This window comes from Canis lupus, chromosome 8 (genome assembly GCF_011100685.1).
Source record: "Canis lupus familiaris isolate Mischka breed German Shepherd chromosome 8, alternate assembly UU_Cfam_GSD_1.0, whole genome shotgun sequence".
Classification (NCBI taxonomy): Eukaryota; Metazoa; Chordata; class Mammalia; order Carnivora; family Canidae; genus Canis; species Canis lupus.
The window spans coordinates 29,988,337-30,000,893 of NC_049229.1; the positions used below are offsets into that span (position 1 = coordinate 29,988,337).

General features: G+C 36.6%; 1 long non-coding RNA gene across 6 annotated transcripts in view; it reads right to left on the reverse strand.

Annotated features, from left to right (window-relative positions):
• Window positions 1-12,557, reverse strand: part of LOC100686192 — a 97,133-nt gene that overhangs the window by 59,848 nt on the left and 24,728 nt on the right. The gene's annotated exons all lie outside the window — the stretch shown is intronic.

A 12,557-nucleotide genomic window follows, 5' to 3' on the forward strand; every position in this document is an offset into this window, starting at 1 on the left:
ATATCAATATTAGGGATATTTATAAAATATTAAGTAAAAGATGCATGCAAACAAAATGTGAATTTTTGAAGGGAGAGTTTTCTTTGAGTTAGAATATTTAAGGGAGTTTCCATGGAAAGCTCAATGGATCAGGTTGAATTTGAGCTCTGAATTTCAAAATTAGAAATGTATTTTTCAAAATACATTGTATTTCAAATACAATGTATTTCAAAATACATTTCAAAATACATTTTCAAAAAATGTATTTTTTGCACTTACTGACTTCCTTCTGAAACCAAGTTTATATCCCATTGATCTGACAAGGATGTGTCAATAGTGCATCTCTATTTTCATGATTCCAAAATCAGAATTTTTTTAAAGAATGTTTATTATAAAACATATAGAACATACAGAAGTACAGAGAAGAAAATATAGTATTCCTTTATGCTCTGTTGATATATTCTTTTTGTTGTTGTTGTTGATATATTCTTTATTTCCTTCCTGTCTTTTTTCTATGCATGCATTTTAACCAAAATGTGGTCATGGTGCATATATAGTTTTGTGTCCCACTTTTTCATTAAGTCCATGGGTAGCATTTTTTATTGTCATCACTTACTTTTAGAAACATTTTTTTAAATGATGACATCATATACCATCCTGTGAAATCTCTTGGTTATTTATTGCTATAATTTAGATTATTTACAATCTTCCACTATTATATGAAAACTGCGTGTATTTTGCTACATAAGTTTTGGTGAGTTTCTTTGACTTTTTTTTTTTTAAGAACAGAACCTTATAAATGAATATACTGACTTAAAAAGACTGTGTTTTAAAAATTCTTTTAGAGTTTATAGTTAGAATTATTTCAGAAGGGGCAGCCTGGGTGGCTCAGCGGTTTAGCACCGCCTTCGGCCCAGGTTGTGATCCTGGAGTCGCAGGATCAAGTCCCACGTCGGGCTCCCTGCATGGAGCCTGCTTCTCCCTCTGCCTGTGTTTCTGCCTCTCTCTCTCTCTCATGAATAAATACATAAAATCTTAAAAAAAAAAAGAATTATTTCAGAAAAGTTAAACTAATTTACACTCTGCCTAGAAATGTTGAAGAGTTTATATCTCACTGCAAATTCACTATAATGAATATTATCATTCTTAAACATTTGTCGGCTTACTAGATAAAGCATAGCATTTTTCCTTAATTTATAATTATTTGCTTACTAGTGCAGTTGATTTTTTTCCATGTTTCTTTATTTTGGATTTCTCCATCTGTGAGAGTCTGTATCCCTTGTTCAGTTTTGAAGGGATGATTTTGATGTTCTTATGTACTTATGTACATGCATGAGCTTTTGCACAATAGTGAAAGTAACTCTTGGTCACATTTGAGCCAACTTATTTCTATTTGTTTTTCATGTATAGAAATTTACATTCTTATAAAGTTAGTTTAAGAATTTTTGACTTGTGATTTCTTTTAGGTTGTTAAATTTAGGTTGTTAAATTTGGTTTGTCTTAATAAAATCTAATTAAGAAATTAAATTTTTACTAAGGAGAGGTGGAAGAGATATTTCTTTCTCATTCTGATTTCTTTTCTCCTCTTCTCTCTCCTCCTTCTTCTAAAGAGTCTGTCAATCAAAGATGACTCATAGTTAATTTTGAAAAAATACATTTTTGTACCTTTTAAGTCTTTAACTCTTGGTTCACACCAGTATCTTACAGAGGCTGTAGTAGTCAAATAGTTAAGTAGAAAATATTTTCCTATGAGCTGGAAATAAATTATGGGCATTGCGTGACAAAGATTCAAACTTTAGAATAGCAATTAAAAAAAACCACACACATTTTGTTCTTGCTTGGTAGAATCCAGTCCTCTTTATTGAATTTGCTCTTGTGGCTGTTGGTTAGGCTCTGTTCAGTGGATAAATCTAAAATGCACATTGTCCTATCATTTGTTTTTCTAGGGGACATTGACTTCTATCCTCTACATTGCTTCCCAGCAGGTCTGCCATAAGTGGGGAAGAGTTGGGGGAAGTTTGTACAATCATATCTCACAGGAAGTTTGATGTAAAAGAGATTAAACCTTAGCATTGTTTCCCAAATTATTTTAAATGTCAGTTTAAGAGGCTTTTAAGGTTTTGGTTTTGTGTGTGTGTGTGTGTGTGTGTGTGTGTGTGTGTGTGTGTTTTGAATGGAAGTATTAACTAGAACTGCCAGGGGCAGTTAGTTTGAGAAAAGCAATACTGTGCATCTTAAATTGGGTAGAAATTTTTATGACTCAAATTCTTCATTTATTATACCCAGATGGTGGAACAGGCTGCTGTCTCTGATGCCCTGGTGGAAATAAACCATCAAGGGATACTTTTCTAAGACGGAAGCCTCACTAAGAAGTTTGAACATGGTGCCTTGGTTGCCTTTTCTTTGGCATTTTGACTGGTGCTTCATACTGCAGCATCTTTAACTTAAATGTGATTCATTGAATTCCCTGAGATTTAAAGCTCTTCCTGAAAATTGCAGTTGCCTATATGTACATTGGCTAAGGAATTAACTGAAGGTGTTGCTTTCCCAAGTAATTACCCACCTGAAACCTGAAAAAAGTGAAGCAATCATTTGTTCAGTTAACAAATTATTTGTTCCTTACCCATAAAGTACAAGATATCCTAATGCAGCCAGGAAAAGAAGTTGCCGGAAAAAAGTTAAGTATGAAAACTGAACAAACTATTTAAAAGTACTATTTATAAATCATATCTTAATGGGAAATTCTTTTGTTTTGAGAAAACCTTTACTTAAAAATTAAATATACTAACAAGCTATAAAAAACAAGGATAGAGAACAGACTGAGGGTTGCTGTAGAGGAAGTGGTGGGGGGATGGGCTAAATGAATGATGGGCATTAACGGGGACACTTGTGATGAGCACTGGGTGTTCTATGTACGTGATGAATCACCAAATTCTGCTCCTGAAACCAATACTACATTATCTGTTAATTAACTTGAATTTAAATAAAACTTGGAAAAAAATACTGATACAATGTGGCATTCTTATTAGTTTAATATGTATAGCACCTCATAATTATAAAGTGTGTTTACATATGATATCTCATTTAATTTATACAACATTTTAGTGGTAGATAGGGAAGACATTACCATCTTATTTTTACCCATCAATGAGTTGATAGCTAAAGCTACCTGCTAGTAAGAGATGGAGCGAAGAATCAAAAGTAGATCTTCTGAGACTTAGGCTGGCTCATTTCTTCTCTATTATAATGCTGAAGGAAAAGATAATGAATATAGCTACATTTGCATGTGTGACATCTTAGAGTTTAGGTGAATATTTTAGTGATAGTCGCTGTTACAGTTTTTCCTTTTAAAAATGAATGTAGGGGCACTGGGTGGCTCAGCGGTTGAGCATTTGGCTTTGGCTCAGGTCATGATCCTGGGGTCTTGGGATCGAGTCCTGCATCAGGCTACCTGAAGAGAGCCTGCTTCTCCCTCTGCCTGTGTCTCTGCCTCTCCCTCTGTGTCTCTCATAAACAAATAAAATCTTTTAAAAAAAGTTAATGTAAATTAAGGCATTGCTAGGATTTTATCTCTTAGTATAAATGGGTAAGTAGCTATGGTTTAACTATGATAAAATAGCAGAAAAATATGTCATAATATTTTAAGTTTAAACATAGAATATTTATTATTGCAGATTTTTTTTTTTAGGAAGGAAACCCCCAGGTTTGGTTTTATCTAAGCATTGTATCAGGATTTCCTTTGTTGTTTTTTCCTATTTCATTTTCTAGTACAGTTTATTGGGAGTTGCAAAGCTGAATTGGCAAATAATTATAGCCACAATTATCTAATTTTGCTGCTTCCTAGGTAAAAGGATTTCCTCTCTGAGGGTAATGTGGGTAGACAATGATAGGCTGGGTTGTATGCTGCTGAAACCACTATTGTATGTCATAAGAATGAGCAACAGATAGAGAGTTTTGGTTGTTTGAGTTAGTACGGATTTCTGCTAAACCCAAAGCTTGAGAAAAATTCTACTCATGGTCCCCTTTCTCAGTAGAAAACAGATGGGAAGAGTACTGCCATCATTTATACTTGGAATACTGTGCAACATGGATGAAGACCTGGAAAATAATTGCCTGATGGTCAGAAAATCAAGGAACTAGAACATAATTCAATTCAACAAATGTTTATCAAGTGCCTCTTCTGGGGCAGGCACAGTTCTGTGACCTAGGACTACGGCAGAAAGCAAGTGATATACAGCCTCTGCAGTCATGGAACTACAGGCTAGGGGAATTAGTGATACTAAACATTCCTCATTACAAGGATGAGGAATTATATAAATAAAAAAGGATAGGGGACTATAGGAATGAAAAGTAAGGGGATTTAATCTAGTTTGTGGATGGAAGGAAGACTTAAATCTTTTAAACTTTAAAAAATTCTTAGGAAAAAAAGCAGAAGAATTTAGAAAAGCCTGGGACACCTGGGTGGCTCAGCAGTTGAGCCTCTGCCTTCAGCTCAGGGCATGATCCTGGAGTCCCAGGATCCAGTCCCACATCGGGCTCCCTGCATGAAGCCTGTTTCTCTCTCTACCTATGTCTCTGCCTCTCTCTCTCTCTCTCTCTCTCTGTGTGTGTGTATGTGTCTCATGAATAAATAAATAAAATCTTGTGTGTGTCTGTGAGGATGTTTCTAGAGGGGCATCTGAGTGGTTCAGTCTGTTGACCATTTACTTTTGCCTTGGGTCTTAATCTCAGTGTCCTGGAATGGAGCCTTACATTGGGCTCCCTGCTCAGCAGGGAGTCTGCTGCTCCCTCTCTCTCTGCTACTTCCCCTCCATTCATGTTCTGTCTCTCATTTTCTCTCACTCTCAAATAAATACATAAAACCTTAAAAAATATTTCTAGATAAGATTCACAGAAGACTGAATAAAAGAGATTGCCTTCCCTAATGTAGATGACCTTCATCCAACCAGTTGGGTCATAACTTAGAATTAACATGATTTATCAGAAGCATAATGTTACTTAAAGCTACTTAACATTAAGCTAATAATTATTAAAATTTTAAAACACTTACTGAATTTTAACAATATTGATTTCATGTTACCACTCAGCTGATAGAGGAATCTATCAACCATAAATATATTTTTATGTAACTACACAACTATCTATATGAATCTATCTACTATATATTGCCATAGTTAAATCAAGAATGGGATATTGTAGAAAGGATGAATCATGAAAATAAATACAATTGTCTAGGAAAAGCATGAGTTATCAGCCAGCCAGTAAACATTAGTAAATATGATTTATAGTATTAGGAGCGGCAAATGTGTGGTGAAAGCAAAAGAAATAGAAAGTGTGGTGCTTTTCCACACAGAGCTTACAATCTCATCCTTAACCAGATCAAATACCTTGACTATACCACTAAAGGACTTTGGGACTAGTAGAAATTTCATCTGTGCAAACCAAAACTTACATGGGAAGGGACATGGGGCAGGAGTGCACAGAGGTAGGTTGGATTAATTAATTGAAGACATTTTTATTAAGAGCAAACCAGACTGAGGCATTCCTGCTAACAAAGGGGATTCAGCAGTGAGCAAGAGATACAGTCCCTCTTGGAGTTTAGGTATATGACGTAACTAGGAGCTAGTAAACAAATAGTCTTCCCTAAATTTTTCAGTGATGCTTGTGCTAAGTGTCTAAAGGAGTTTAGGTGCTGTGAAGGTGTAGGAGGAAAGTTAGGAAAGGCTTTTCAGAAGAAGTGAGTTTTCAGCTTTGACAAGAAGGAAGAACAGGAATTAACCCAATTAAGGGAGAAGAGGAGAGCCTCATTATTAACAGAGGGAAGACCTCCATGAGTAAAGGAGATCAACTCCTCTGAAAAATGGAAAGAGTAGTATGTGTGGTGCATGGTGAGATAGAGAGAATGTAACAGGATATGCTAGATTATGTGGACCTTGTAGGACCCTAAAAACATTAGAAGACCACTGCAAGTCTTCAGTAAAAGGGTGATATGATCAGATGTTCATTTTAAGAAGACAGTTCTATCATGTGGCAGATGGACCATAGGAGATGAAGAGTGAAAACATGAAAAACATTACAGGTGGCACAGGCCTCAGGGAATAGTGGATCAGCCCAGAGTGTTAGTGATGCATGTGGAGAGAAGAAGATGGATAAATACATTTGTTGTCGAAGTAGAATCAATAGAGCAATTAGATGCAGGGGACTATGATAAAGGAGAAACCAAAGTGACTCCAGACTTTGGGTGTGAGTGTCTGGAAGGTGGTAGAGTCATTTATTAATCTGTGGAGGAAGATAGAGGGATGAGTTTTGAAGAGAGAATAAGATTTAAACCAAGAATATTTCTTGCAGGAGATGAGAAGTGAGAAAGTACTCCACCAATACCAGAAGAAAATGCTATAGAGAGGCATGAAGGCAGAAAGAAGGCCATTGATAAATGTGTCTGTTTACAGAAGAGTGAAGAGAAAGGAGGAATCTATTGTAATGAAGAAAAGGGGAAGACACCCTTAAAGGAAAGGCAGATATATTTGAAGTCAACCTTCGTTGAGCCTATGAAGAGATGGTCCTGAAGATCATAGCTTAAAGGTTAGGGTAGAGATGATCCCAATGTCAGGGATGCCTGGCTGGCTCAGTGTGGAGAGCACTCAACTCTTGATCTCAGGGTTGTGGGTTCGAGCTCCACACTGAGTATAGAGATTAGTTTAAAAAAAGATTATCCCAATTCTTTGCTCATGTGGCAGACAGGAAGGCACTTTTATTCAATTTGACACCCTGAAGAGATCCAATGGTGACAAAAAATAAATAGAGCCAAATACTTTTCTTGGATATTCAGTTCTATACAAATACTAGTAGTATGGCAAAAGGGGTTGTAAATAGTAGAGAGAAGGACTCCAGTTATCAGAAACCTTATAGGAGCTGGTTTAAAAACAAGAACAAGAGCAACAGTAATAGCGAGGAATACAACTGCTATTCATGGTGCTTCTAATATGTGCTCACCAAGCACTTACCATACTTGACCTCATTTAATTTGTGCCATCACTTTATAAGTATATATTTAAATCTCCATTTGCAATTAGAAAATAGAGCTCAGTGATACAGTTAACTTCCCAAGAATTAAGCAACTAAGAAGTGGTAGAGGCAAGATACAGGTCCAGATTTGATTAACTCTAAAATCCTTGTGCTTTCCCACTAATCACTCCACAACACTTCTGGCCTCAGGAGGAAACATCAGGAAACTCATGGTTTATATTTGCTCCAGGAGGAACCTGGAAATGGCTCTGAGTGCCCGACCTATACCAGGCTTCTAGACCCATTTGGGGTCCTGCTGTAGTGGAAGTAGCTGCTTAAGGATGAAGGGTACTTGAGAGGGACGAACATAAGAATAGGGAAGGAACAGAAGTCTCTCCATTTCTTCACTCCCCAATACAGTCAACTATCTGGATTTAGACTTTATACATTGATCACTAACTATTCTGGTTTCATTTTCTGAATTTCTAGGGTAAGAAAGAGTTTTTGTCCAGACAGCACTCACCTCCCATCCTACATGCCTTTCAGGAAGTGATTGTACTGGAATTTGAATCCAAGTCTAGTAGAATTCCAAAATGCATGAGCTTTGTCACACCCCACACAGACCTTTGTGAGACTGGAGAAGGTCAAAAGGACAAAGACAATGACTGCAGAGGAACCTTTTAGTTTGAACAGCCAAGACGCAACGGCTTCCATGGAGGTTTGTGACTAGAGGGAGCTAGAAAGTCTAGAATTTAAACCGTACTCCACTGGCCACAGATAGACAATGACCTCAGCTCCTTCCTACTTTATGGAAATCCAGCTTGTGGTATATATCACAGGAATGTCAAGAATGAGGTTTGTGGCCTCAGCAATTTCATTGTTAAAAGCCATGAGCCGAAGTATAGGATAGTAATTATAGTAGAGAAAATGGATTTTACCAAGTTTAACTCAATTTAACACTGTATCTTAACAAATCTTGAGTTCCAAACCAATCCCCCACTCATTGGGGATTCAAGTTCACATGTCTTTGCAACACACAGCTTCCTGCCACTAAGGAAAAAGGGCTTTAGAAGACTTACAAGGCTTCATAGACGTCAAATAAGTCTTATGAAACAACATGTTCACGTGTTAAGTGTAAATGAGTCAGAAACATAAGGATTAAATTTCCTTAAAATACACAGGGGTTTGAAAATGAAGGGAAAAATGCTGAGGGCAAAACGTGTTTTGGATTTTGGCAAACCCAAAACATTTGAAAAAAAAAATGGTTTGATGTTTGATGAAACCTAAATACAGCAGAGTTTGCTCATCTCTTATTATGATGAAGGCCAATAAACCATTTTTGTGTGAAAACAGAATCCCATTGGAACTGCATGTGGACCCTCACTACTGTAGAATTTGACTGATTTTTTTCATTTCATTAGTTCATAAACTTCCTTACTCACACAGTGGTTGGTGGTCTCCCCCGCATGAGTTCTCAGCAAAGACATAATAAGAGAATACTGGAGAAGATGTCTGGGATTACTAAAACTTCATTTGTCTTATAAAATGTACTTCAGGGCATAACCACTATACAATAAAACATTAACATAAATCATCAAAATAGAATCATGCCTTGTCAAGATAAATAAGAGGAATATGTTTCATGTGGCATGTCCTCATTTCTTTAAATTGATTTGTTCACATGCTAATCTGCAAAACTGAACAATCAGACATTCTGGGGTATGAATTATGGCAGTGAGATTTCTCCATTCATAGATTTTGTGTCACTACTCCTGATTTTCACTGAAGTTTCTAAAGTAGTCATAAAGATGGGAATAGGGTCTGGTGGATCCTCTAGGAGCCATGGCAGTAGTAGGAGGTGAAAACAGATGGCAATACTCTTTTTCTTCTTGAAGTGCTTTCTTAGGGTCTATGTGAGATCAGAATAGGAAACATCATTTTTATTCCTCCAGTCTTAGATTTCTCATGCAAATAGAGGCTCCCTCGTGAAAAGTATTCTGTCCGGATTATTTGGGTTGGCCTTTAATTTGAACTGAAATTACTTTATCCTTGTGATGCTCTAGTAGTCAGATTTGTGTGACAAGCCACTCACTTTTTAAAAGACTTTCACAATGTGTATCAAGAAATGTTTCAAAGACAGATATAAAAATAACAAGAGGGACCATGGATTGAGCGAGTGCTATGTGCCAGCCCTTATGCTAAGCTCATTGCATACACCACACTTTTGAAAGTTCTCTGAGAGAGGGATCCCTGGGTGGCGCAGCGGTTTGGCGCCTGCCTTTGGCCCAGGGCGCGATCCTGGAGACCCGGGATCGAATCCCACATCAGGCTCCCGGTGCATGGAGCCTGCTTCTCCCTCTGCCTGTGTCTCTGCCTCTCTCTCTCTCTCTCTGTGACTATCATAAATAAAAAAAAAAAAAAAAAAGAAGAAAGTTCTCTGAGAGAAACAAAATCATCTCCATTCTGCAGATGGGGAAACAGAGAAACAGACGTTCACTGAACTATATCATGGTGGTAGAGTTAGTATTTCAACTATTCATTTATTTGAATGGTTACAAAACAATTGATTTGCGTCAGGCATTATGCCAAGTGTTGGAATAAGACATATCTCCTGCCCTCACAGACTTTACATTCTAGATGGGAGAAGACCTTTCTGAAACGAGAACCTCATTGACCAATGTACACATTTGTCATGGTTTTTAAGTATAATGAGACAGTAGTAAAGACTTCATATTGATTTATCTTGGACTTGGTTCATAGGAAAGTGTTACGGGGAAAAGGCCATTGGGGAGATTATCATTGTGGAGACAGAGGAGAGTTGCCAAAGCAGAAAAGAAAACCCCTTATGTAGGAAATCACCCTTCTGCATTTTACGAATTAGATTACTCTGAATTTAAAACCATTTCTAAATACACAATATTGACTTGGACCTTAAATTTTTAAGAATTGTAGGTCTGGAAGATGTCCCTCCTGCTCTATATGTTCAGCTGAAAAGAGCTTTGTTTTATAGTGCTGTTAGCAAATACTTACTGCCATCCTTGTGATTTTCCTGACTTATTTGAGGTTTTATTGATTTGAGGGTAAATTATCAGTGAAAAAAGCTTTCAACCCAGAAAGCTTTGGATTGAAAACTTGAGCTGCTTGTTTTTAATCCTCCAGGGTATAAGAATTTTGGCATGAAAAAGGATCTACACTAAACTTCTCACTTTTATGAAACCGAGAAACTAAGGTTAGAGATTTGAAATACATAACAGTCCTCATGAGAGCAGGCCTGGTCTAACTCTCATGTAAAAGAAGCAATAATGATCTTCTTTGGACCAAGTTGTACTGACCACTCACATGTTGGAGTCACTCTTGCCCTTAAGATTTACATGGTATTATTTAAAAATTCCATTCCGTGGTCATAGGAAGTCAAGCATGTTCCTAAAGTTTTCTGCAAATTTTTGCAAATTTCTAAGGGCTCACATTCCCATGCCCACCTCTGGCTCCACACTGCAGCTGCTCCCATATTAGCTCTGATTATAGATGGATCACCTGTCACATTATATTCCTATTCCATGATGTGTTGACCTACACTTAGAACTCAGAACTTTTACTTGATTTCACACTCTTACATACACAGAGGAAGACCCAAGCAAACAAACACTTATACGAAATCTTTATGTATTTATGAGACTTCACTGAGGTTTTGGTAAGATAGAAAGTATATTCACAAAGTCGTGCAACAATCATCACTGCCTAATTTTAAAAGATTTTCATAACCCCAGATGAAGACCCATACTCTTTAGCAATTCTCATTCCTCTGTCTCCATTCCCCGCCCTGGCAATGGTTAATCTACTTTCTGTCCTTATGTGTTGCCTATTCCGAGCATTTCATATAAATGGAATCATGTAACATATATATAATCTTTTGGGTCTAGCTTCTTCCACTTAGCACAATGTTTTCAAGCATCATCCATGCTGTTGTATGCTTCGGTACTTCTTTCTTTTTTATGATGGAATAATATTCCATTGTATGGATAGGCCTGTGTACCCTTCACCAGCTGATGAGTATTAGGTTTGTTTTCAATGCTTAACTATTGTGGATAATGCCCCTATGAATATTTGTGCAAAAATTTTTGTATGAACATATATTTTCAATTCTTTTGGGTATATCCCTAGAAGTGGAATTGCTGTGTTAAATGGCAAGTCTATGTTTAACTTTTTGAGAAGTTGCTAAACTATTTTTCAACGTGGCTGTACCATTTTACATTCCCACTGACAAGGGATGAGAGTTTCAACTTTTCCACATTATTGTCACACATTCTTTTTCTACACATTATTTTTACTATTGCAGTCATCCTAGTACATGTGAAGTGGTATCTCATTATGGTTTTGATTTCCATTTCCCTAATGATTAGTGATGTAGAGTACATTTTCAGGTGCTTAGTGGCTTTTCTATGTCTTCTTTGAAGAATGTCTATTTGAATCTTTTGCCCACTTAAAAAAATGTATTGTCTTTTTATTGTCAAGTTGTAATAGTACTTCTGCTAGACCTTTATCAGAAATATAATTTACAAATATTTTCTTCTGTTTTATTGGTTGTTATTTCCCTTTTTTGATAGTGTCCTTTGAAGCCCAAAAGTTTAAAATTTTGTTAAAGCCCAATATGTTTAGTTTTCCTTTGGTTGCTTTGCTTTTGGTATTATTCCTAAGAAACCATTCCCTAATCTAAGCTTATGAAGGTTTACACCTACATTTTCTTCTAAGAATTTTATAGTTTTAGCTCTCTTATTTAAGTCTTTGATCCATTTTCAGTTAACTTCTATATATAGTGTGAGATAAGGGTCTAACTATTCTTTTGCATGTGGATATTCAGTTGTCCCAGCACCATTTGTTGGGAAAACTATGCTTTCCATATTGAATTGTCTTGGCATGTTTGTCAGAAAACCTCCTGACTATTAATTGTATGGGTTTACCTCTATGTTCTTACACAGCAATTCTGCAATCTCCAGCCCTCCCCTGCAAATTTAGCTCTGGATGTTCCTTTGCATGTTCAGGGAGCTTACTAAAGTATGAATATACTGCTCCCAGGTGTGCCTCTGATTAAGGTATTAGACAAGAATTAATCTCTAACATAGTGAGAATGGGGAGTGAAGGGGAAGGATGGCTTCCTTGTCCTTCTGGTCACACAAGAATTGACAATATTGTATTGTAGCCAAGTGGTTGATCAGAAAGTCGCACTAGTTGTGTGATTTGGAACAATAATTTAACTGCTTTGAGCCTCAATTTTACTTTCTGTAGTGTATATCTTATAGTAGTATTTCTGTGTGGCAATTCCTTCCCAGAATTTCCCAGGGAATGTATGCTTTCTTGAATCTTAGAACCTGTGAGAAATCAGTTGAGAAATTGGGAAAATAGCACAAACTATTATAATTCTCTTATGAGAATTAAAACTTAATAATAAACAAAGAAATATTATAGGCTTTAAGATAATCACTGATGTCGCATTGAAAGCAAGAGCAGGAACTGCTATCAGAATGAAAGTCAAGATAGACATTTCCAGAACTGTGCCAGGACCGTGTAGGAGAAAA